The following is a 12797-nucleotide window of genomic DNA, read 5'->3' as shown; positions in this document are numbered from 1 at the left end:
CTTACAGAGACTCTCCGGCTACGTCTAGACTGGCATGATTTTCCGGAAATGCTTTTAATGGAAAAGTTTTACGTTAAAAGCATTTTCGGAAAAGAGCGTCTAGATTGGCACTGATGCTTTTCCGCAAAGCACTTTTTGCGGAAAAGCGCCCGAGCCAATCTAGACGTGCTTTTCCGCAAAAAAGCCCCGATTGCCATTTTTGCGATTGGGGCTTTTTTGCGGAAAACAAATCTCAGCTGTCTACACTGGCCCTTTTGCGCAAAAGATTTGCGCAAAAGGACTTTTGCCTGAACTGGAGCAGCGTAGTATTTTCGCAAGAAGCACTGATTTCTTACAGTAGGAAGTCAATGCTTTTGTGGAAATTCAAGCAGCCAGTGTAGACAGCTGGGAAGTTTTTCTGGAAAAGTGGCTGATTTTCCGGAAAAACTGGCCAGTCTAGACACAGCCTCCATGTTTGTTCAGTAGTAATAGCAGTAAAATGCTCATACCTTCTTGTTAGGTGAACCCATCCCAAGATGGGGTGACTTCATAACACCGTCTTCTCAACCAGAAGCCTATCCTCTCATATGAAAGGCTTTGCTTCTTATTGTAAAAAAAATGCTGCCAGTCCTCTGAATTTGGCTGCAGATTTTAAGGGTCAACTTTTCAACCTTCATGTTCATCTTAGAAGCATCACGTTTTAGCACAGTCAACTGACTAAACTAGATAACTCAGTGTCTCACTTATGCTTGCAAATATAGAGTCTGTGTGAGCAAACAAACAGAGGCTGCCTGAAATTTTAACTTTAAAAGGATATAGTCCAGGATTTTAATTTGGTACAGCCGGTCCCCGAGTTGCGAACAGACAACTTATGACTGTTCGCATTTACAAATGAAGCTGTCATAAATGGCGGATCCCGAGTTACGAACGCGATCCGCGCTTACAAACAGCGTGGTTGCGTGTAACTCTATGGGGTCCGACTTATGAAGAAACCGAGTTATGACCCATTGCTTGGTCTGTAACCAGTTCGTAAATCAGGAAGAGGCTGTAATGGTTTCTCATTGATAAAATGGTTTCTCATTGATAGGTAAAGGATTTCTATTTCAAACATGTTTGTTGTGTTAATATTGGGTACACGCTAGCTTACTGTTGTTGAGCTGCTCCTGGGTTTTGGTGGTACTCACTGTAAAGCATGTGTCATATGTCCCCTTCTATGCCTGATTATCAAAGGATTTGAACCCATGACAGCCTCAGGTTAAAGATCATTGGCTTGGGGCTTGTCAGGACTGTTTCCCACTCTGGCACTAAGAACGCAGAAGGTGAGGGCCCATGAGAGTGCTTCAAAACCTTGCCTGAAAAGGCACTGGTTACAAAAACTTCCCTTAAAAATCCTAATTCACAGATTTGGGGAATTTTGCTGCCATCACCGAGTGCTTTTTGATCCCTAAAAAACCAGGGGTGAACACTTGGACCCACCCCCAGGGTACCGCATGCTCTTTTGTCCCAAAAGAGCTTGAAAAAAAAGAGAAAAATAAGCTGCAGTCTATAGTAGCTGACTCCTCACTCAGAGGCATGCAGATACACACAGACAGACCTTCCAGGACACAAGAATCAAAGCATCACCTTAAAAAAGTGATTTTTATTACAAAACAAAAGATAAACTTGAAAAAGCATACTTGATTGCTAGATGTTACAGAGCAACTGAGGAAAACAAATTAAAAAAACATAGAACATCTCTGGCACAAAACTTAGATATTAAAGGGGAGGGGAAGCATAGAAACACACAGAGCAGTTCAACCCAAACCACAAAATAAAGAAAAATTACCCTGAATATGACTAGACTCACATTTCCCTGGTCCTCACTTCTAATTTTTCTTTTTGTTTAGTCCGCTCCCATGCCCTGAATTCCATGGGGGGGGGGGGGGGGGGAAGAAAGAGGGGGGAGAGAAGGAAGGGGGAATGTCAGTCCTGGCTGCGTTTAGACCAGTCTGTGTGTCTCAACTCCTGGGCAGCGTCTAGATTGGCATGATTTTCCGGAAATGCTTTTAACGGAAAAGTTTTCCGTTAAAAGCATTTTCAGAACAGAGCGTCTAGATTGGCACGGATGCTTTCCCGCAAAAGCACTTTTTACGTAAAAGCGTCCGTGCCAATCTAAATGCACTTTTCTGCAAAAAAGCCCCAATCGCCATTTTCGCGATCAGGGCTTTTTTTGTGGAAAACAAATCTGAGCTGTCTACACTGGCACTTTTGTGCAAAAGCTTTGCGCAAAAGGGACTTTTGCGTGAACAGGAGCAGAATAGTATTTCCGCAAGAAGCACTGATTTCTTACAGTAGGAAGTCAATGCTTTTTCGGAAATTCAAGCAGCCAGTGTAGACAGCTGGGAAGTTTTTCCGGAAAAGCGGCTGATTTTCTGGAAAAACTGGCCAGTCTAGACACAGCCCTGGTGTAACTCTCCCACACAAATAAAGCAGGCGGGGAATCTATATCCAATTCAAATTTCAAGCCTTTATCTTGATTGGCTCTCCTGGCCCCCTGGCCAACATTGTTGCTAGGTACCTGAGTTAACTCCTTAGTCACCGGGTGCTGGTCAGCACTCCCCCTATTCTCGACAGGCCTTGTGTACAATGGCATGTTTTGTCACCAAAACCTGCCTTTTGGCAACAAAACAGTGAACGTTTACACTTTAATGTGACCTTTGTTGGGAAAAACACCCAGGTTTGTCCACAAAAAATGTCCACCCCTGTGAGAGACTTTATCTTTTTCCCTCCCTTTATTGTCCACCGAGAGCTGGTGTAGACTCTGCTCTTCATTTTGTGAGTAAACTGGCTTCAACCAGTATCCCACAATGCCTGGCCTGATGGCTGTGCTCAGTATTTTGTGATCTCTACTACCCTGCAGACATGCGCCCTTCTCCCTTCAAAGCTCCCAAAAGTATCTGTCAGCTGAGTGAGCTGTTCCATTTGGGGAACAAACAGAAAACAAATCATTTCTGTTCTGCTGCTGCAAGGGGAGGGGTAGACAGATTGCTGTGATACTTTGACATTCCTCAGCACAGAGAGCTCAAAGCTACAAGGGAATCCCAAGTAGCGCAGGGATCATCTCTGCCTTCCCACAACACTGCACCTTGGGATGCTTTCCCACGTTGCTTTGTTCTGTCTGTTGACAAGGTGTTAGCAATGTGGCCATGAAATGTTAACAATGGAAGGCAGAGAAACTGGTTTGACTGCTTTTCCCTTTTGGTGACTTTTGCATATCGACAGCACTTTTGTCACCAAACCTTCCTAGCTTCAGTGGCTCAAGCTATAACTGCTTTGAAAGTCCCTGCTTCAATACCCAGTCTGTCTGCTAAGATTATGGCTTTTATATATTTTAAACACCATGGGCCAGAGTTTCCTAACTCAGTGTTTCTCAACTTTTTTTTATAAAATACCCCTTTAAAAAAAACTATAAGTACCCCCCATATCTACAGTTTTTAGACACAATTTTTTTTCTACCATTACAACACATTCGTTTAAATAACTTAATCGTAGCCGTGCAGGCGATGAAATTTTTGGGTGTAAAAAGTATACAAATAATAAAGCGCTGTAAAACTTAAAACAAAAATTCCGTTTTCTCCAAATTTCAGTTGTGTTGATTTACACCCCAGACTTCTCTCGAGTACTCCTAAGGGTACTTGTACCACTAGTTGAGAAACACTGTCCTAGCTGGTGTAAATTAGAGTAGCTTCTTGAGCTGCAGTAGAGCTATGCTGATTTACATCAGCTGAGGATATGGTCCTGAAAGTATTTGCCTCAGGGAGGAAACCCCTCACCCCCAAAATTATGCAAAATGACATTAGTGTGGCAACCTGCATGGTACTTGAAGGAAGGAATACAAGTTGCAGGAAGGAAGAATTTGGAGGACATTCCAGGAGGTCAGTTTATGTGCATGTGGCTTAAATGCTAGCTGCGGTTATAACATCTTTCTAAACAGCTCTCCCAAAAACCGAGCCAGTGTAGTTTGAGTAACATGGAGGCCTCTCCTATTATTACCCACCACGTGGTACTTGAAAAATAGAAACATAAAAAGAAAGCCACCTCATTGTATCATTACCCCATAAGCTCTACCTTCTGGGACATCATTAGCTGTGCATTGATGCTTAGAACTGATTTTTGCTTTCTCTGGATAGTGCGTGTGTGTTTGTATTGTTCTGGCAACAGTCCTCTTTCTAAAGGATGGAAGGTTACAACATGGAGGTATGCAGAGCTCCCATGTTGAGCTGTGAATGACCAAATACTGTACAGTTCTGTCTCCGTGATATAATGCAATAGCTGAGAAAGGACAATCTCTTCCCAAGGATTAGCACACAGAATTCACAAAACTAAAAGGCACAATACAGTTCATCGAACAAACATGCTACATAAACAGACTTGCAGCCAGTTTCACGTTTATATATTTAGCAGGGAGGGAAAAAAACTCAACACACCCTAGCAAAGCTAATAAATGTGTTTGAAAGGGATCTCTATTCCTTACCAGCATGTCTCTCTGCTGCAGTAATGATCCGGTAACTATAGCAGGCATTGCCTTGTAGCAGGTATTATGTGTATCTGGGAAACCTGCCCTTATTCTTGCTAGGCTGTGGCTTTCAAGGAATGTTTGACTCATTAATCCAAGTGAAACAGAAGAAAAGCTCCAGTAACTGAAGCTGATACAACATCACAGCTGTGAGCAGTGAGCTAAGTCCCTCACACTAGATGAGACCAGTGAGATACGGAGCAATGCAGTCTGCTTGTAAGAGGCTACTAGGATGGTTAAGTTCAGAGTTTTGTTGTTTCTTGGTCACATTGGAGACCATAAGTGTTTTTGCATTTGCTTCACTCTATAGGCCGGAATGTTCCCTCTAATCTTTTCCAGCCATGTGCGGAACACTTTTTTATATGCACTAAGGCATGTGTGAATATGCACCATCAGTAGAAACAGAAAACCTACGTCTGGGCACTCTGCTAATCAGCACTGGACTCTCGCCTGAGTGGCTGCACTAGTGCACAGCTTACAGGGAACACTATAGGCAGGTATCACCCGTCTGGTTTGGACAGAGTGGTGTAAGCTTGTTCTATTGTTGTCTGTATATGGATCTTCAGAATGGGTTGCAAAACCAATCAGTTCTGCCAGATTTTTCCTATCTGTCTAATCTCTCTATCTATTCTACACATGGTCTTATGGCATGTAGGATGGCTGAATGAGTGGAAAGGAATTCAGAGGTACAGAGAACATTAATTTCAACGCATCGGGAAAGAATTAAATATGGACAATGGGTATTTGCATGTAAATGTCAATACCTGGTATCTGTACACGTCAGTGGGCACACTTTAAATGAATCCAGACAAAGGGCTGTCAACCCTGCATCTTTCACGAGTCCCAAATTCACTTCAAAAATAACATTTTAACATGTTTTAGGAAGATTCCCTCTCCCAATGGACAATCCAGGAGGGTGTGCAAAAGCAATTCAAAACACAGTTGAAACTCATGTCAGGCTGAATAAAAGGAGCCAACCAGTTTGGGTAAAGAAAAACAGAACATCCTAGAAGGATGAGCCAGTTCGGGGGTGGGGTGGGGGGGGGGGGCAGGGCAGAAATATTAATGGAAGAACAGCTTAAAAGCCCTGCATTGTCCAACAACCGCTGTTCCTTTTTGATAATTCTACATGCAAACCCAATACAATGCTTTTGTTTCTTTTTTTTTAAAGCACACTTCAGCTGTTCAGGAAAATGTCTAATGCCAACAAGCTATTGTCTCTGGTGCTTTTTGAAATAATGAGTGCCTGGTTATTAAATTAATAGAATATTAGGTAAGGGAGTTTGAGTTTAAATACTGCCTCAAGCTGCAAAAATGTGCATCCCAGATTGCTGGCATGACTTTACATGAAAGAGGGAACCCATGTGTTTAAATGGTTCATTCCAGATAAGGAAACAACTGTCCACTTACAATTTGAGTGATTCTCAGCAGGTGTCCCTAATGGATCAAGGAAAGCTCTCTGCAGTGGCTGCTAAAGGAATTACTCCTAAAATGAGTCCCTTATTGATAAACTGTGGTGAGTTTACATTGTTTGAAAATGTCATGCACAGACTGAGGGTTAGGAATGTCTTTCCAAGATACATTTTTCACTTGTGAAGTAAACTGAAACCAAAGGATCCAGCAGAGAGAGGGTGACCTTCTTCATTCAGTTTGCCTTGCTTTAGATGCAGAGGATTGTGGAAGAGACCATATTGCTTTCTATCCATCTCTGTGATGGTGAGCATGCACCATCTCCCCCTCCCCCAGGATATGGCGAATTCTCCCATCATTTAGTCTTCTGAGATGTTTTCTAAAAGCCATGCTGATTAAGCAAAGTTTATTGGGCTTCATGTTGCAATTTTTGTGTTTTGCAGGTCAGACTATATGATCAGAATGGTCCTGACTGGTCTAAAAGTATGAATAAAAGACTCGTATCTATCTTTACATGTTGTTATTTTAGATGGAGTTCTTCTCCTTGGATTGCATCATAGATGCTCCATTCTATTGCAGAAGTTGGTTCCCCAGTTGGCAGTTAGTGATGATTTAAGCCTAAAAGATGTATTTTAGCTAAGCATCCAGTCTTTTACATGAAAATCTGAACCTCTTGGGTCTGGAAATTTCACAAGCATTAGCTGCAAGTACAGCACACGATCTGAACTAGTTCCTTTTTCCAGGGCTCCCTTTCCTCTTTTTTTTTTTTGCGGGGTGGAGTTTGGATCTAATCTTGCCAATTCAGGACCATCACTAATTAGACGATAGACCAATGTTTGGTCATTGTATTGAATCTGCATCACTGAAGAAGGTATGTTCAAGGGAATTTTAACTCTGAGGCAGTTGTGACAGCCATCCACTGAACAAAGTCATTGATATTAGAGAGGCTGACCATAGACAACCAAGAGAAAAGCTTGTGCAGTACTCCACATAAAGGCAGAATTCCACTGAGAGGCTCTGGTGACATCTTGAGCCACATCAGTGGAGTATCCCAACGTTGGTACTATCTGCTTCAAAGACACTGGCTGAGCCTTTGGCGAATTCCCACCCATTTGCCTCTTGCTCCTTGAAGATTTCTCCCAGTGGACCAAAATCCTCCCCTAAAGGTGTTGAGCTCTGATGAGGCAAGAACAGACAATCATTTTTAGAAATTGTATTTCCCGGTACTAATCAGTACTTTATCTTCTATGGAAGGCTGGAAACATTTAGGTTCTTGCACTTATTTTTCTTAATGGATCTGAATCACAGTGTGGCAAACTCCTGTCAAATTCTTGTCAAGTGGATGGGCAAGAGACAGTTCTCTGCAGCTTAGCCAACCATGGGACATGGAAGAGCATTATTATTTTTTACAATTTTAGAACCTGATTATGCCATAAATGTAGTGTCCACTCTTTATGGCCTATAAAACATAAATGAAATTTACTGCCAGAGTATGTGTATACAACCCTGCTCACTTCAGACTTGCATCAGCACTGCATCTGATGAATTTGCAGGTAGCTTTTAAAGCATATACAAAGTTATCAGGAAGGCTACGTCTACACTGGCATGATTTTCCGAAAATGCTTTTAACGGAAAAGGTTTCCGTTAAAAGCATTTTCGGAAAAGAGCTTCTAGATTGGCACGGACGCTTTTCCGCAAAAGCACTTTTTGCGGAAAAGCGTCCATGGCCAATCTAGACGTGGTTTTCTGCAAAAAAGCCCCGATCGCCATTTTCATGATCGAGGCTTTTTGCGGAAAACAGTACTGTGCTGTCTACACTGGCCCTTTTGCTCAAAAGTCTTTCGGAAAAAGACTTTTGCCCGAACGAGAGCAGCATAGTATTTCCAGAAAAGCACTGACGATCTTAAGTGAGATCGTCAGTGCTTTTGCGGAAATTCAAGCGGCCAGTGTAGACAGCTGGCAAGTTTTTCCGCAAAAGCAGATGATTTTGCGGAAAAACTTGCCAGTCTAGACACAGCCGAAGTGTGGAGCGCAGGAATGGTTTCCTTAACCTCTGAGGATAGGCCACGAAGCAATGGGCTTAAATTGTATCAAGGGCCATTTGAATATTAGGAAAAACTTCCTAATTGTCAGGGTGGTAAAGAACTAGAATAAATTGCCCAGGATGCTTGTGGAATCTCCCTCATTGGTGATTTTTAAGAGCAGGTTAGACTAACATCTGTCAGGGATGGTCTAGCTAACACTTAGTCCTGCCATGTATGCGGGGGTCAGGACTAGATGACTTCTTGAGGTTCCTTTCAGTGTCCTGTGACTCTATAATAAAAATGTAGATTCACACCACAGCGGCTGGCTTTGTGGACTTAGCTTTGTAGAGATTTGTGAGCCCAACAGATGCCCATCCTAACCCTCCTGTGCATGACAGTTTATCCGTATCATTCCAGAGATGAGCATTGTTAAAGTGGAATGAAATTCAGGACGTGTGGCCAACCACTTTCATTTTGTTTATTTTTTGTTCATGATCTATTGTGCTCTTATTTCTGTTTTAATATCTGTATTTAAAGCACCCTGCAGATATGGTACTTAGTATTATAAAAGTTAGACCTAATAAGGAAAATAAACCAAAAATAAAATAAATAATAAGGAAAATAAACCAAAGCTGAAGTATTTATTATTCTAGGAACTGTTAGGTTTTATTAATCAGAGCTGCTGTTATACTGAAATGCCTAATAATACCTTTGAGGCACTAGGAATTTTTCTTCTTTTTCGAAGTATAGAGATGTTAGTACTGTATTTGGATTAGAACATTGCATCTTTGGTCTCCTTTCTCTTTCCAATATACTTGGTCTCCAGAAGCTAGAACACACACCTATTAAAGTGAAGCATGTATCATGTATCCAAGGGCAAAATGTCTGTCTAGCTTTTCATAGTGTGTACTAGTATTGATGAAGATGTAACCAATGCTCCCGCTAATCTTTTCCATCCATGTGCAGAATACATTTTGTGATATGCACTGAGGCATGTGTAAATGTGCACCATCAGGAGAGATACAAACCTTGCTATAGGTGCTCTGCTAATCAGTTGGTTTGCATTTTAATCTCTCCTGAGCGGCTGCATAAGCACACAGCTTACAGGGAACACTGGACAGAACTATACGGGATGTGGATTCTGTTTGAATCCCTCCTGCTGAATTAAAAACCTTTTGTGTTAGCTTAAGGGCTGGGGAAACACCAAGGGCACTGGATCATGGGACTTGCTGTACAGTTGTGCTTTCTCATCCAGCTTTCAAAAATAACATCACTGCTCAGGCCAAAATGAAAAAAAATGCAACAGAAATTCTCTGCTGGGGATTTTTTGGCTTCTCCTCAGCCATGGATGATGCAGCCAGCGTGGGCTGCCCCAGGAGGGTTGTCTTATGGAAGTGTCTCAGGGAAATGTTCTCTGAATCTTTTTGAGAATAGTGAATTCAGATGCATTGGGGAGTGCAATTGGACATTGATTATAAAATAAATGGGGAATGGGGCAGAAACCAGGTCTCAGCCACCCTGTGCCCCACAAACAAGTTTTAGTTGGCCTGTTCATCACTATGCTCATTTGGATTTGGGATTGTGTTTTGCACAGCAGCATGAATCACAGCAAGACCATGTTCTCTTTATAGATCCTCCAGTAAAGAGCCAGGGCTTTGAGAGCTGAAAGATGGGAGTAATTCGCTACTTTTCTAGTGGGGCTCTTGTCTGACCCTTTGCTGGGGTGACAATGGCTGAAAGCCGGCATATAATGTTCCCCCAGTGAGACCAAGGAAAGACGCTTGCTGAGAATGGTACCCTTTCTGCCACACTAGTCATTGGAAGAGGATCTGAAAAATAACAGTGGTGGGCTCAATACTGGAAAGTGATGGCTGAGTATTAAAAAAGTTCAAAGATTAATTAATCTACACTAACTCAGAAGAGACTAAGAAGATCATGCCAGCATCCCTCTCACCTCACTGTCCCTCCGAGCTACAGCTGAAATGTGAAAATTAGGAGGAAAATGTTAGTGGAAAAAGTTTCAGTGTTTGGTTTCAGTTTTCATAAAAACGTAAGAAAGGCCATACTGGGTCAAACCAAAGGTCCATCTAGCCCGGTATCCTGTCTGCCAACAGTGGCCAATACCAGATGCCCCAGAAGGAGGTAATCATCACGTGATCGCTCTCCTGTCATCCATTTCCAGACCACCATTCTTACCCATCATGGCTAATAGCCATTGATGGACTTAACCTCCATGAATCTATCTAACTCTTTCTTGAAACTTGTTAAAGTCCTAGTCTTCACAATATCCTCTGGCAAGAAGTCCCACAGGTTGACTGTGCGCTGAGTGAAGAAAAACTTCCTTTTGTTTGTTTTAAACCTGCTGCCTATTAATTTCATTTGGTGACCCCTAGTTCTTATATTGTGGAAACAAATAAATAACTTTTCCTTATTCACTTTTTCCACACCAGTCATGATTTTATAGACCTCCATTATATCCGCCCTTAGTCTCCTCTTTTCTAAACTGAAAAGTCCAAGTCTTTTTAATCTCTCTTCATATGGGACCCATTCCAACCTCCCTAATCATTTTGTTGCCCTTTTCTGAACCTTTACCAATGCCAATATATTTTTTTGAGATGAGGTGACCACATCTGTACGCAGTATTCAAGATGTGGGCATACCATGGTTTTATACAGAGGCAATGAGATATTCTCTGTATTAGTCTCTATCCCTTTTTTAATGATTCCTAATATTCTATTTGCTTTTTTGACTACTGCTGCACACTGAATGGATATTTTCAGAGAGCTATCTACAATGATTTCAAGATCTCTCTTTTGAGGAGTTGTAGCTAAATTAGTCCCCATCATATTGTATGTACAGTTGGGGATTATTTTGTTTCCAATGTGCGTTACTTTACATTGATCAGCATTACATTTAATTTGCCATTTTGTTGCTCAATCACTTAGTTTGGTGAGATCTTTTTGAAGCTCTTCACAGTCTACTTTGGTTTTAACTATCTTGAGCAGTTTGGCATCATCTACAAATTTTGCCACCTTACTGTTTACCCCTTTCTCTAGATCAGTGGTTCCCAAATTTTTCAGCATCACACCCCCCTTTTTGATTTTTGAGAAACCCTCATGCCCCCCTCCTCCCAAAAATAGCAGCAAAACTTGGGGTGGGATTGACGGGGTGTGTGTGTGGCTGGGTTGCCTCGCGCCTCCCCCTGGAATTTCTTCATACTCCCTCAGGGGGGCACACCCCTCAGTTTGGGAACCCATGCTCTAGATCATTTATAAATAAGTTGAATAGGATTGGTCCCAGGACAGACCCTCGGGAGACCCCACTAGTTATCTCTCTCCACTTGGAAAACTTTCCATTTATTCCTACCCTTTGTTTCCTGTCTTTTAACCAGTTATCAGTCCATGAAAGGATCTTCCCTCTTATCCCATGACAAGTTCTTTACCTCAAGAGCCTTTGGTGAAGGATCTTGTCAAAGACTTTCTGGAAATCTAAGTACACTATATCCACTGGATCCCTCTTTTCCATGTGTTTGTTGATCCCCTCAAAGAACTCTAGTAAATTATTCCATTTACATAATTTCCATTTACAGAAACCATATTGATTTTTCCCCAACAAATTATGTTCATCTATATGTCTGACAATTTAATTCTTTACTATAGTTTCAACTTATTTGCCTGGTACTGACATTAGACTTACTGGTCTGTAATTTCCAGGATCACCTCTAGGGCTCTTTTAAAAATATTGGCACCACGTTAGCTGTCTTCCAGTCATTAGGTACGGATGCTGATTTAAAGGATAGGTTACAAACCACAGTTAATAGTTCCACAATTTCACATTTGAGTTCTTTCAGAACTCTTGGGTGACTGCCATCTGGTTCTGGTGACTTGTTACTGTTAAGTTTATCGATTTGTTCCAAAACCTTCTCTAATGACACCTCCAGCTGGGACAATTTCTCAGATTTGTCACCTAAAAAGAATGGTTCAGGTTTGGAAATCTCTCTAATAACCTTAGCTGTTTCACGAGGCATAAGGGAGCGGTCGACAAAGGCATTCCCCGTTGACCGATCTGCGTCTTGACTGTTGCGCTGTGCCGACAATCAGCTGAGCTGCCACAGCATGGCGGCCATTTTTATTTTTATGAAGCGGGGATATTTAAATCCCGGCTTCATTGACTGTCGGGTAGTCTAGACATACCCTAACAGTAATATAGAGAGAGTATCTTGAGCTTTCATGGGCAAAACTGATGAAGTGGGTTTTGCCCATGAAAGCTCATCACACACTCCGTGTGTGTGTGTGTGTGTATGCATATATATATATATATATATATATGTTAGTCTCTAAGAGTATGTCTAGACAGCAGCACTATTTTGGGATACTTCTGGTGTGCCTATAAACCTCATTTCAAGAGGATTAAGGAACGTTTTGGAATAGCAGTTTATTTTGAAATTTGGCACTGTGTGGACTGTGCCAAATTACAAAATAAGCTATTTCGAAATTGAAATTGCATAGATTATTTCGAGCTAAAGGTGCAGTGTAGATGCACCCTGAGATGCCACAGAGACTATTTGTTGTTTTGAAAGTTACAGACTAACATGGCTACCCCTCTGTTACTTTATTAGGCCTAACTTAAATTATAAGATCCTCAGAGCCAGTATATATATCTATATAGATATATATATCTATATATATATATCTCACACACACACACCTGGCACAATGAAAATTCAGCCCCACAATCCAGCAAACATTTACTACTGCTGATTATTGTTTAGTACAGTTTCGCTGAAGCAGGCCTGTGGACAGTGGAGGATAGGGGAAGAGGCAACTGCC

The sequence above is a fragment of the Pelodiscus sinensis genome, chromosome 14 (genome assembly GCF_049634645.1).
Source record: "Pelodiscus sinensis isolate JC-2024 chromosome 14, ASM4963464v1, whole genome shotgun sequence".
Taxonomy (NCBI): domain Eukaryota; kingdom Metazoa; phylum Chordata; order Testudines; family Trionychidae; genus Pelodiscus; species Pelodiscus sinensis.
This window is presented reverse-complemented; position numbering follows the sequence as displayed.